This window comes from Arvicanthis niloticus, chromosome 4, assembly GCF_011762505.2.
Source record: "Arvicanthis niloticus isolate mArvNil1 chromosome 4, mArvNil1.pat.X, whole genome shotgun sequence".
NCBI classification, from domain to species: Eukaryota; Metazoa; Chordata; class Mammalia; order Rodentia; family Muridae; genus Arvicanthis; species Arvicanthis niloticus.
Window position 1 is genome coordinate 89379951 of NC_047661.1, and position 12014 is coordinate 89391964.

The following is a 12014-nucleotide window of genomic DNA, read 5'->3' on the forward strand; positions in this document are numbered from 1 at the left end:
TTCTTGGAGAGTATACATTTAAGCCTCAATAAGAATTATGTGGGCAGCTGCATAGGTATCTCATTGGATAAAGACACTTGCTTCCTAAGCATGAGTACCCGGGTTCTCAGGTCCTCATACTCACATGAACACTGGTTGGGGATGGTATCCCACCTATAATCTTAGGACTCTGGAGCTGAACCTATGTGTTCCTCAAGGCAAGATTGCTAGCTATATTAACTGAGTTAGATAGTTCTAGATTCAATGGAGATACCACTCTTCATATAGATGGTGGAAAATAGTCAGTGAAAGCACCAACTGTTAACTCTAGCCTGAGTGTGCAAACACATGAGTGTACAAACATACATGTGTGTCTGGGCACTAAAACTCACATATTGACACATGCATATATAGCATATGCAAAAGCATAAAAGGAGGAAGTATAAAGAAATATGTTCAAGAACTTAATAAGGTATTTCAAATAGTTTAAAATTCAAAAATGACTATTTCAAAACTTAAAAAATAAATTAAGAAAGTGAACTCATATCAATAGAAAATGGTAAGCAGATGTTTTGTTTTGTTAAACTTATTTAATGGTTCATCGTAATTGCTGTTATTATTTATTACTAAAAAATCATAAAGTTAAAAACTAGGAAATGCAGAAGATAGTTACAGTAAAACCTACTACTTGTAAGTCAATTAAAAATATAATTTAGGAAATGATGGCCACCCCAGCAGTGTCCAGTCTGTCCCAACAGATGCAGAGCTTCAGTACATCTGTGGTCAGGCCCTTTGCCAAGCTTATGAGGCCCCCTGTTTAGATATATGGCATTGAAGGTCGCTGTACCACTTTCATTTTTTCCTGCTGCATCTAAACAGAATAAAGTAGACCAAGCGGAAAGGAGTTACTGCTACTAGGACAACTTCTGAAAGATGCCAAGGTGTCTCTTACTCTTCTGAATTCTTACATTAAGCACTGCATCAAAGTGAACAACCTGAAAGGCATCACAACAAGGGAAAGATTTTCCCCCACTGATGTCCAACCACATGAATTTACTAGTTGAAAATGGTCACCTAAGCAACCAGGGAGTCATCTCTGCCTTTTCCACCATTGCGAGTGTTACCCTGGACAAATGAGTTGCACAGTGACCACAGCATCTCCTTTAGATGAAGCTGTTCTCTCTGAGCTAATGACAGTGCTTATAGAGTTTTCCAAGTCAAGGCCAAGTATTAAAATTTGAGGTTGAGACTGACCCATTAATCATGGATGAGATGGTTGCTTGAATTGCTGAGAATTGGGGAGAAATCATTGATACACTTGCAAAGACCTCAATTCAGAAGACAGGCCATGCGGGAGATACTTTAAAGGCTTCATCACCTGTAAAATTCTCATTCTTGAAGCAACAATAAAATTCTTCCTGAACAGACAACAAACAAACACATAAACAAACAAACAAACAAACAAATAGATAGATAGATAGATAGATAACAAAAAAAAATAAGTTAGCTACCTGGCATAGCTTAGCTGCTTTTAGAAGCCATGGAGTATTAAATGGAAGTCCCAGTGCTAGGTGGATACCTTCTTATGAGTTGTTGGGCAAAGAGGCTCTAGAGCACCCCCACAAACAAATACTGACATTTGCAATTTCTCTTTGTTGCCTACCAGAACTACATGATAAAACCCTATTGTTGAAGACAACACATACTTTGGTTGCAATTTATAGAGTAATCAAATTGGACCTAAGCTGGGACCTTCGTTTTTGCTGGCTAGCTTCATCCATAGTGCTGGATGTTGCTATGCAGGATGTTGTGGGAGAAAAGTCTCTAACCTTCTTTAACATCTGTGAACCCGATGAACTACAGCACCAAGCTACTAATCATCATGTGTCCACTAGTGTAATAGTAACATAACTTATGGTGGCAACCAACCACTCTATAGTTAGACTTGAGGCTTTTTCACAGCACTGAATTCACAAATATACTATAATCCTGGCCCAAAGCCCCTGAATAGAGAGGTGATAGGCTCTAAGACGGAGAGATCTTCCTGTTGCTCTTCAACAGCATTAGCACAGTGCCTTCAAATTACTTATGGACATACACACAGAAAAAAATGTTACTCGGTCTTAAAGAAGTTTTTCTTTGTAATAAATGGTATGGCTATTTAAGGTATTGGGAATAAGGCATTGCTGAATGCTCAATCCTAAAGTAATACATATATATCTCTCCTTTGGCTAAGATAATCTTGAGCAAGAGGGTCTCAAGAGAATGAAAAGGCTGGAAAATAGGGAGAAGGTCACCAAATACTGTCTTCCAGGCATGGCACAGTGATTGCAACCATGATCTCATAGCACCTGCAATTAGCTACAGTAGGCCTAAAAAAGACTGGCCCTATCAAAAGGATTATGGGAGGTGAGACAGGCAGTAATTGCCTTCTGTGTTTTTACCCACTGGTAAGCTCATCAGCATCCAAAGATCTGATCTAAACCCATGGTCTCACAGGTATCTCTGGTTAAACTCATGGGCTACAAAACAAACAAAAAGAGAATGTGAGAAGAGTTCTTGGTAGAGAAGCAGCATTGTCAGGAGTGGCAAAGAGGTAAAAAGATTGGGGGTTGAGAGTAATTAGAATAAATTATATATACGTATGTAATTGCAAAAGGTCAAACTTGGTAAGTTAAAGAGACCAGGTGCCCCAAAGGGTGATTGTGTCTTGGACTTCCAAGCATTTGTACATGCAGGCATGGGTGCCCCACCTCTCTCTCTCTCTCTCTCTCTCTCTCTCTCTCTCTCTCTCTCTCTCTCTCTCTCTCACACACACACACACACACACACAAACACAAGTATACCTGCACACATAGAAATGGAACACATGCACAAAAGGAAATCATCAACCAACAAAATCCCAAAGGCATCTGGTACCTTATCCATAGTCGTCACTGTGATGGCATGCAACCCTTCTTTGAGAGGTTCATACCTGCAGTATCTCTATTTCTCTTAACTCTTATGCTTAAAATCTATATGAATATATATCTTAATAAACCACAGGACAACTCTGTTCAAAAACTATGAAATTAAAACTTACTAAGAATTAATCAGTGATTCTCAACCTTCCTAATGCTGTGATCCTTTCATAAACTTTCTCAAGCTGTGAGGACTCCAACCATAAGATTATTTTCATTGCTGTTTCCTAACCATACTTCTGCTACTGTAATATTTTTGGCAGTGAAGGTTTTCCATAGGGGTTGTGACCCATGGGTTGAAAAATGCTGAATTAGGGAAATAAAATACATTTGATAAGAAAAGCAGTTTGAGTACTGACTGGGAGGCAATAAGGGGGTCAACTCTAAAAGGAAGGGGTGTGGGGACACAGTGTTAAAAGGGAATTCATGAGGAAAAAGCACAATGAAACACATGTGTGAAGATGTTAAGATGAAACCCTTTTGTTTTGTTGAAGTGATGGCTAGCTTTAATTGTCAATTTGATACAACCTAGGTCACATGGGAAGGGAATCTTACTAATCATTGTCTAGATCAGTGATTCTCAAAGTACCTAATTATGTGACCCTTTAATATAGTTCTTCATTTTGTTATGACCCCAAAGCCATAAAAATTACTTTTGTTGCTACTTTATGGCTATCATTTTGCTACTGTTATGAACCTTAATATATATATATATATATATATATATATATATATATATATATATATATATATATGGAGATAGAGGCTTTCCAAAGGGGTTGAGACCCATAGGTTGAAAACCACTAGTCAGAACAAGTGGCTTCTGAAGATGTCTGTGGAGTATTTTCTTGATAATATGAACTGATTCAGGAAGACCCAATCCACCATAGGTGGTCCCATTCCTTGCATTCTAGCAGTAAAAAACTAGAGCAGTAAGCTTGTATATAGTCACACTCTTGCTGCTTTTGACTGTGGAAGTGAATCGCTTTTTCAAGTTCATGCCCAAGTTTCTCACAGTAAAAGGCTTGTAACCTAGAATCAATTCCTTTCTTACTTAAAATCGCTTTTATCAGGGCATTTTTTTGCAGCCATAGGAAATGGAACCAAGATAGTAGCTAACCTAAAATAGATTGCTAAAAATACTAGTTCAAGACATCTTCCTGGTTTTTATACTATAATTATTTATCTTATTATAATTTTGAAAAATTTCAAGAGCATGATTTCTCATGTAAAGTTTAAAGACAGAAAGTTTCCCTCATCTAAAGTTCTTTTGACAATGATGACTACTTCTTTCTTGACCTGGTGTCATTCTGTCTTAGAGGATGCAATATTGACAGTGTATTTATAAAGTAAGTATAGAGACAGTAGGTATAATACTTTTCTCACACAAGGGGCATTTGGACAGTGGTGTAAGTGCAGTTTCTATAGATACCTGGAATCTGAATACTAAAATGTTTTGGTTTTTCTTATCATGGAGCTATTATTTCTCTACAAACAATTATTTATTGACAGCCTTTTTTTTTCCCTTAGAGAAAATTATCTAATTAGATCTAGACAGTGCTGTAAAGCATAAGAAGATGTGACCTTGAGGAATTCCTTGATTTTGTTGCATATTAATTTGCATGATGTGCTTCGCATGAGGGTAAGAACTGCTAAAATATTTTCTAAACTACGTGCTGTTCTCAGAACACACTGAATGTTCTTAAGATGAATATTTCAAAGCTGTGTGTTTCCGGAGATTTTTGGCCTGTAAAGCTGTTTGCTTCAAGCTGCTATTTTTTTTTTCTAAGAGTTTTCTTTCAAGACAGAAAAATTTTGCATACATTACTACATTGTTTTCTGCATTTAGTCAAAACGGAAGACAGGAATTTATATCTTTTTGAAACTTCAGAGGTAAAAATGGATTACATCATGAATACTTCAGAGTGACAACTTAATGGTCATTGAAAATACAGCTGACTATAAGGTCAGGCAGGAAACTGACAGGGAATCATGTAATGGTAAGAAAGGAAAGCAGTGTGTACTGAGGAGAGCATGTCCAGTTTAATGGAGAGAGGTACTGTGTAGATCCAGCAGGATAGACTTGCCAGAATATGCGATAGATACACAGGATTTGAATTTTTGTATGACAGTTGTCAATGTATCAGAATACTTCAGAAGTTACATAGTGGGCCTGAGGACTGGAGTCAGTCTATAGGCCAGGAGTTTGCTCCCTCTGGAGAAACAAATTTCTACAATATGTTTCAATAATTATCAGTTGCTTCTCTAAGGAATCATTCCATTCAGACACTATTAAACAGTATGTGTCAATTCTTGCCCTATTTTTTGGCTGCTTTATCCTTAAAGAGGAAAACAATGACTACGAATCATTTTCTGTATAAAAATGCAATGCATTTGAATTCTTGAGCACCCACAGAGACCCTATTAATCTCCTAGTGAAGTGGTAGCAAAATGTTCTTATTATATTGCTCACATACAGTTTCCTCAGGACTTTAGCTAAGAGGATTTAATAGTGCCCTGTTTAAGACTGGAGGAAAGAGCTGTATCTTCTCACAGTGGGGTTTCTCTAAATCACTAAAATAACTCCTGATCGAACTGAAAGCTCTTGATATGCTTAAATATGCTTAATTAGCCCTGAGACTGAACACTTAGTCAAAACATATTGTCATTGAGTGAAACAACCTCAGAGAAAAATCCTAATGACAGTTGCTTTGGACAGAGAATGTGCTGAAACTATCCTGCCTTTTATGTTCCTGTGCATGTCCAGACTCATCCAAACACCACTATTCAAGAAATAAATTCTATGTTTGTAAGTTGATGGGAGTCAACTCTATGTCTTCCCCTTGCGTAAAACATTTTATCTGTCCATAAAACTTTATATTATATTGTTACATTATTTATCATTATCTCTGCTCCCACTCAACCATTTTCACCAATGGTAAGAATTTGAAGGCTTATGTAGACAATCAAGTGAGTGATCTTTGTTTGTTTTCTTTTTTTGAAAAATTGGATATTTTATTTATTTACATTTCAAATGTTATCCCTTTCCTGGTTTCCCCTCTGAAAACCCCCTATCCCCTCCTCGCTCTACCTGCTTCTATAGGGTGCTGTCCACCCATATACCCACTCCTGCCTCACTTCCCTAGCATTCCCCTACACTGGGGCACCGAGCCTTCATAGGACCAAGGGCCTTCCTTCCCATTGATGTCAGATAAGGCCACCCTCTGCTACATATACAGCTGGAGCCATGGGTCCATGTGTACTCTTTGGTTGGTGGTTTAGTCCCTGGGAGCTCTGGGGGGGGGGGTGTCTGGTTGGTTGATATTGTTTGTCCTATGTGATTGCAAACCCCTTCAGCTCTTTCAGTCCTTCCCTAACCCTTCCACTGGGGTCCCTGAGCTCAGTCCAGTGATTAGCTGCAAGCATCCAGATCTGCGTAGGTAAGGCTCTGGTAGAGCCTCTCAGGAGACAGCTATATCAGGCTCCTGTCAGCAAACACTTCGTGACATCAGCAATAGTGTCTGGGTTTGGTTTTGGTATCTGCACATGGGATGAATCCTCAGGTGGAGTAGTCTCTGGATGGTCTTTCCTTCAGTCTCTGCTCCACTCTTTGTTCCCGAATTTCCTTTAGACAGGAGCAATTCTGGGTTGAAATTTTGGAGATGAATGGGTGGCCCCATGCCACAACCTGGGGCCTTGCCTAACCTCTGGATATGGTCTCTACAGGTTTTCCATCCCCTTTGTTGGGTATTTCAGCTAATATCATCTCTGTTAAGTCTTGAGAGCCTCTTTCTTTGCTGGCATCTGGGACTTTCTGGTGGCTACCCACAGTTCCCCACCCCATATTGCTACATACTTCCTTTCAATTTCCTGACCCTCTGTACATCACTCCTGTCTCCTCCCATACCTGATCTGGCCTCCCTCTTTCTCCATCCCCTTCTCTCTTGATCCCAGGTCCCTCCCATCTTCTCTCTCCCATGATAAGTGATTCTTTTGTCCCCACTTCTACGTAGGACTGAAGCATCCACACTTTAATTTTCCTTCTTGAGCTTTATATGGTCTGTGAGTTGTATCATGGGTATTTCAAGCTTCTTACCTAATATCAACTTATCAGTGAGTACATACTATTTGTGTTCTTTTGTGAGTGTGTTGGCTCACTCAGGATGATATCTTCTAGTACCATTCATTTGCCTGTGAATTTCATAAAGTCACTGTTTTTAATTGCTGAGTAGTGACCTATTGTGTAAATGTACTACATTTTCTGTATCCATTCCTCTGTTGAAGGACATCTGGGTTCTTTCCAGCTTCTGGCTATTATAAATAAAGCTGCTGTGAGTATAGTGGAGCATGTGTTCTTGTTATATGTTGGAGTAACTTTTGGATATATACCCAGGAGTGGTATATCTGGGTCTTCAGGTAGTACTATGTCCAGTTTTCTGAGGAACTGCCAGACTGATTTCTAGAGTGATTGTACTAGCTTGCAATCCTGATCTTGACTTCAAGGAATCAGGGAAAGTTTTACTAGGCACTCTGATAAACAAGGGTGGGTGCCTAAATTTAACATCTTGAATTCTGCTTCAACACTGTATAACTATGTGTTTCAATTTTAAATTTTTTTTTTACTTATTTGTGTATTTGTATGTGTGTGTGTATGTTGTGAGCATGCATGTTTGCATATGTGTGGGCACAAATGTGTTCAGGGATGAGTGTGTACTTGTGTGCTCATGCATGTGGAAGTTGATAGCTAATATTAAGACTTTCCTCACTGCTCTTCCATTTTATTCTTTGAGGTGGGGCCTGCCAGTCAAGCCTAGAACTTGTCAATATGAGCATTAAACTAGCTATTTGGTTGTAGGGATCTCCAGTCTTGTCTTTCAGAAGTTGGGATTCCATGCAAGCCACCTTGCTTACCCAACATTTTTGTAGGTTCTAGAGACTGGTATTCTGGGCCTCTTCCATGCATGATAATCATTTTAGCTGCTGTACCATTCACACATAATTAGTTTTTTTTTCCATTTACCCTACACTGTCCATCTTAGCCACTTTTTTGATCCCAGTTCTCACTATAACCTTTCATTCCCATTACTTCCTCTCCTTCCTTATTGTTTATAAGTTTGTAACAAGTTTATTTTAGTATTTTTATCTGTATTCAAGAAAATAATGGTTCCCACTTTTCTCATTTTGTTTCTGTTTTGATAAAAAAAATCTTCAATAAAAGCAAAGTGGGGTAGCTGCATGAACTCAAAGTAGCTACTCATATAATATTATAAGTCAAAAGAAGAGAGAAAATGAACACTCCCACGTTGTCTGCTCGCTTCTGCTCATACTCACCTAGTTTCCCACTCCTCCCCCCCCCCCAATTTTAAACAGTTCAGGGCCCAGCACATAAATGGTGCAACTCACAATCAGGATAGGTCCTCTTACCTGAGTCAATACAACCTCCTACATACATAGCCATAAGGCAACCTAATGAAGATTAGTATACACTGAGACACTGAGAAATTACTTTCTAGGTAATTTTAGGTAGTGGCAAGTTAACAATTAAAAATTAACCATTATCACATTTTTGGAGAGAAGAGTTTGTTAAATCTTTAGGGCATTACTGTGGGGTTGTGGGCTGTGAAAAGCAACTGGGTGCTTGGTCTAGCATTAAGCCTGGAACCCTGGACCCTTATTGGACAGAAGGAGTTTGGCTCTGCTCCTGGGCCCCTGGTTCTTTTCTTTTAGCTGCAGCCCTCCACAGCCCCTCCCACAGAGAGGTCTATGGTCATCAGTTATGAGGAACAGGCCTCAGGCCCTAGAGAGATTTACATACTAATGAGGTGCCTGAAAGCCAGAGGGTGAAGCCTATTAAACATTTTTCCCCAGCCCCTACCCATCTCTCCCTCCCTATTTAATCCAGGTCTGCCCTGAGTTTCAGGGGGTGGGGGTGGGGTGCATCCAGATTCATCCACCAACTACCATGACATTAAAGCCTGTAAAAACCCATGGACTTTCTCCTGTCACTGGGGCTGTGCTGTGAGGAACCATGGAGCCACAGCAGCCGTGCCTAACTTCCCCGTAGAGGAACCCTCAGTGTTTCCAGCCACAATTACCCATACATTATAAACATGTTTCTTACTCATATCTTATTTGTAGGAAGATAGGACAGTCTCTGTCATATTATAGAAATTGAGTGAAGGCTAAATGAGTGGAGGGAACCCATCTATACTCTGACCAGGTTCCAATCAAAACCTCTTGAACCCAATTTGGATTCATAAAACCCAGTCAGTAGAAAACCTTCCAAACAATGAACATGCTTTATCGCCTTTATCTTTTATCTAGTCAAAAGTGAAGACCAGTAAAATTCAATGAGATTAAAGTATAAGGACACTGTATTTAAAGAGTCTATATTTTACAGTTGTTCAAGAACATATGATTGCATAGACTCTTCTCAACTGAAAGCTAATTGTTTTTTCTAAGCACTGAGGGTATCAGCCTTTGTAGTGGTGGCTCAAACTAACTTTTGTAGTATTGCCTTTTCACAAATATACTACAAGTATGGCTATAAACATAAATGGATTTCAAAGGCATTTGTTATATGATCGAGCACTCTTAGAAAGCCATGGATAGCCAATCAGTAAGCAGTGTTTATACATAGTCTGTGCTTCAGTTCCTGACTCCATGTTCCTGCTTGAGCAATTGGCTTTCCCCAGTTACAGAATATAAATTATAAAATAAAATAAATTCATTCCTCCCTGATTTTCTGTTGTTGTTTCTTGTCTTTATCATAGCACTAGAAAGTGTACTTAGACTGTATTTAAGCATTATTTGAATAATGGTTATATCATCTTTGATTATAAATATTCATAATAAATATCTGGAGATACATCTCTGTTACACAGAGAAATACAAACACAAGTAGAAAAGGTTCCCCCCCACACACACCTTGGAAGAAATTATATTGTAGCAATATCTGTTCTGCTCCTCTTTTGCAATGACCTTTATCTTTGGAGAAACTCCTAATTGATAAAGACTGTATTTTAGCTGTTTAAAATTTTAACTTTCTTGGTAATTGCCTTCTATGGAATGTGATCCAATCATAGAAAATAAATATGCAGACAAACCAATGTCATAAAATACATGTCTTCACATCTCCTGCTTTTCTCACTAGGCTGTCATTCCACTCTCTAGTCACACTTCAGTCATCCCTCCTTTCTCTATAGTTCTTTAAGAAAAAGACAATATTTAGATGCCTGCAAAGGATACTAGAAAGCAAAGTTAGAAGAAATGAGAAAAATGACTGTATCTGTGGAGTACACAACTTCTGTCTTCATCACAATAAATAAAACAAAAAATTAGAGAAAACAGAGTTGATACAACAAATCAATCTCAGGTCCCCAAGGAAGGATTTGTGTTGAGAGAGACCTTTTTTTTTTTTTTTTTTCCCCACAGTGTGTTCCAATGGTTTACAAATTCTTAGCAGCAACTTATAATTTATATACATCAGTCATCTGACTTATCAAGAAGCAAGTAAAAATTTAAATATTTCTTTGTTTAAGAAGTTAAGGATAGGTAGTCGGGGGTGGTGGGAGAAGGAGGAGGCGGCGAATCACTTATAAATGGCGCCCAAGCAGGACCCGAAGCCTAAATTCCAGGAGGGCGAGCGAGTGCTGTGCTTTCATGGGCCTCTTCTTTATGAAGCAAAGTGTGTAAAGGTTGCCATAAAGGACAAACAAGTGAAGTACTTTATCCATTACAGTGGTTGGAATAAAAATTGGGATGAATGGGTGCCAGAAAGCAGAGTACTCAAATACGTGGACACCAATTTGCAGAAACAGTGAGAACTTCAAAAGGCCAATCAGGAACAATATGCAGAGGGCAAGATGAGAGGGGCTGCTCCAGGGAAGAAGGCGTCTGGTCTGCAACAGAAAAATGTTGAAGTGAAAACAAAAAAGAACAAGCAGAAAACACCTGGAAATGGAGATGGTGGCAGTACCAGTGAGACACCTCAGCCTCCTAGGAAGAAAAGAGCCCAGGTAGATCCTACTGTTGAAAATGAAGAAACATTCATGAACAGAGTTGAAGTCAAAGTGAAGATTCCTGAAGAGCTGAAACCATGGCTTGTGGATGACTGGGACTTGATCACCAGACAAAAGCAGCTTTTTTTATCTTCCTGCCAAGAAGAATGTGGATTCCATTTTGGAGGATTATGCAAATTATAAGAAGTCTCCAGGAAATACAGATAATAAGGAGTATGCTGTTAATGATGTCGTGGCCGGGATAAAGGAGTACTTCAATGTAATGTTGGGCACTCAGCTACTCTACAAATTTGAGAGACCACAGTATGCTGAAATTCTTGCAGATCACCCAGATGCACCCATGTCCCAGGTATATGGAGCGCCACATTTACTGAGATTATTCGTTCGAATTGGAGCGATGTTGGCCTATACACCTCTAGATGAGAAAAGCCTTGCTTTATTACTGAACTATCTACATTATTTCCTCAAGTACCTGGCGAAGAATTCTGCAACCTTGTTCAGTGCCAGTGATTATGAAGTGGCTCCTCCCGAGTACCATCGGAAAGCCGTGTGAGGGGCGTGCCCTCTCTCACTCGTGCTTGGATCTCTGTAAACAGTTTGGTTCTTAGTCCTTCTCTTGTACAAATGATGTACTTTGAAGACCGTTAATGTATAACAGAGTTGATGTTTGTTTTCTGTTTGATTTTAAACAGAGAAAATAAAAGGAGTAACCGCTCCTTTTTTCTTTCTTTTTTTTCATTTCAAAGTTTCTACCCGTGTATCAGTGATGGACAACAGAGAGACATGCTGTAGAGTGTTTGCCTAGTTGACAAAGCTGCTTTTGAATGCTGGTGGTTCTGTTCCTTTGACACTACGCACTTTTATAATATGTGTTAATGCTCTATGAGAAAACGCTCTGATTCCTAGTGCCAAAGGTTCACTTCAGTGTTTATAACTGAACACTCATCCATCTGTGCTCTTTTTTTTTTTTTTTTTTTTTTTAATGGTGCTTAAAGAGCCCATCCTTTGCAAGTCATCCATGTTGTTCCTTAGGCATTTATCTTTGCTCAACTGT

At 39.0% G+C, this 12014-nt stretch overlaps 2 pseudogenes; both read left to right on the top strand.

The window, feature by feature from the left end:
- The first annotated feature begins 701 nt into the window (after positions 1-701).
- Positions 702-1263, top strand: LOC117707406 (ATP synthase peripheral stalk subunit OSCP, mitochondrial pseudogene; annotated as a pseudogene).
- A 9234-nt stretch (positions 1264-10497) lies between these two features.
- LOC117706533 (mortality factor 4-like protein 1 pseudogene) lies at positions 10498-11676 on the top strand (annotated as a pseudogene).
- The last annotated feature ends 338 nt before the right edge of the window (positions 11677-12014 follow it).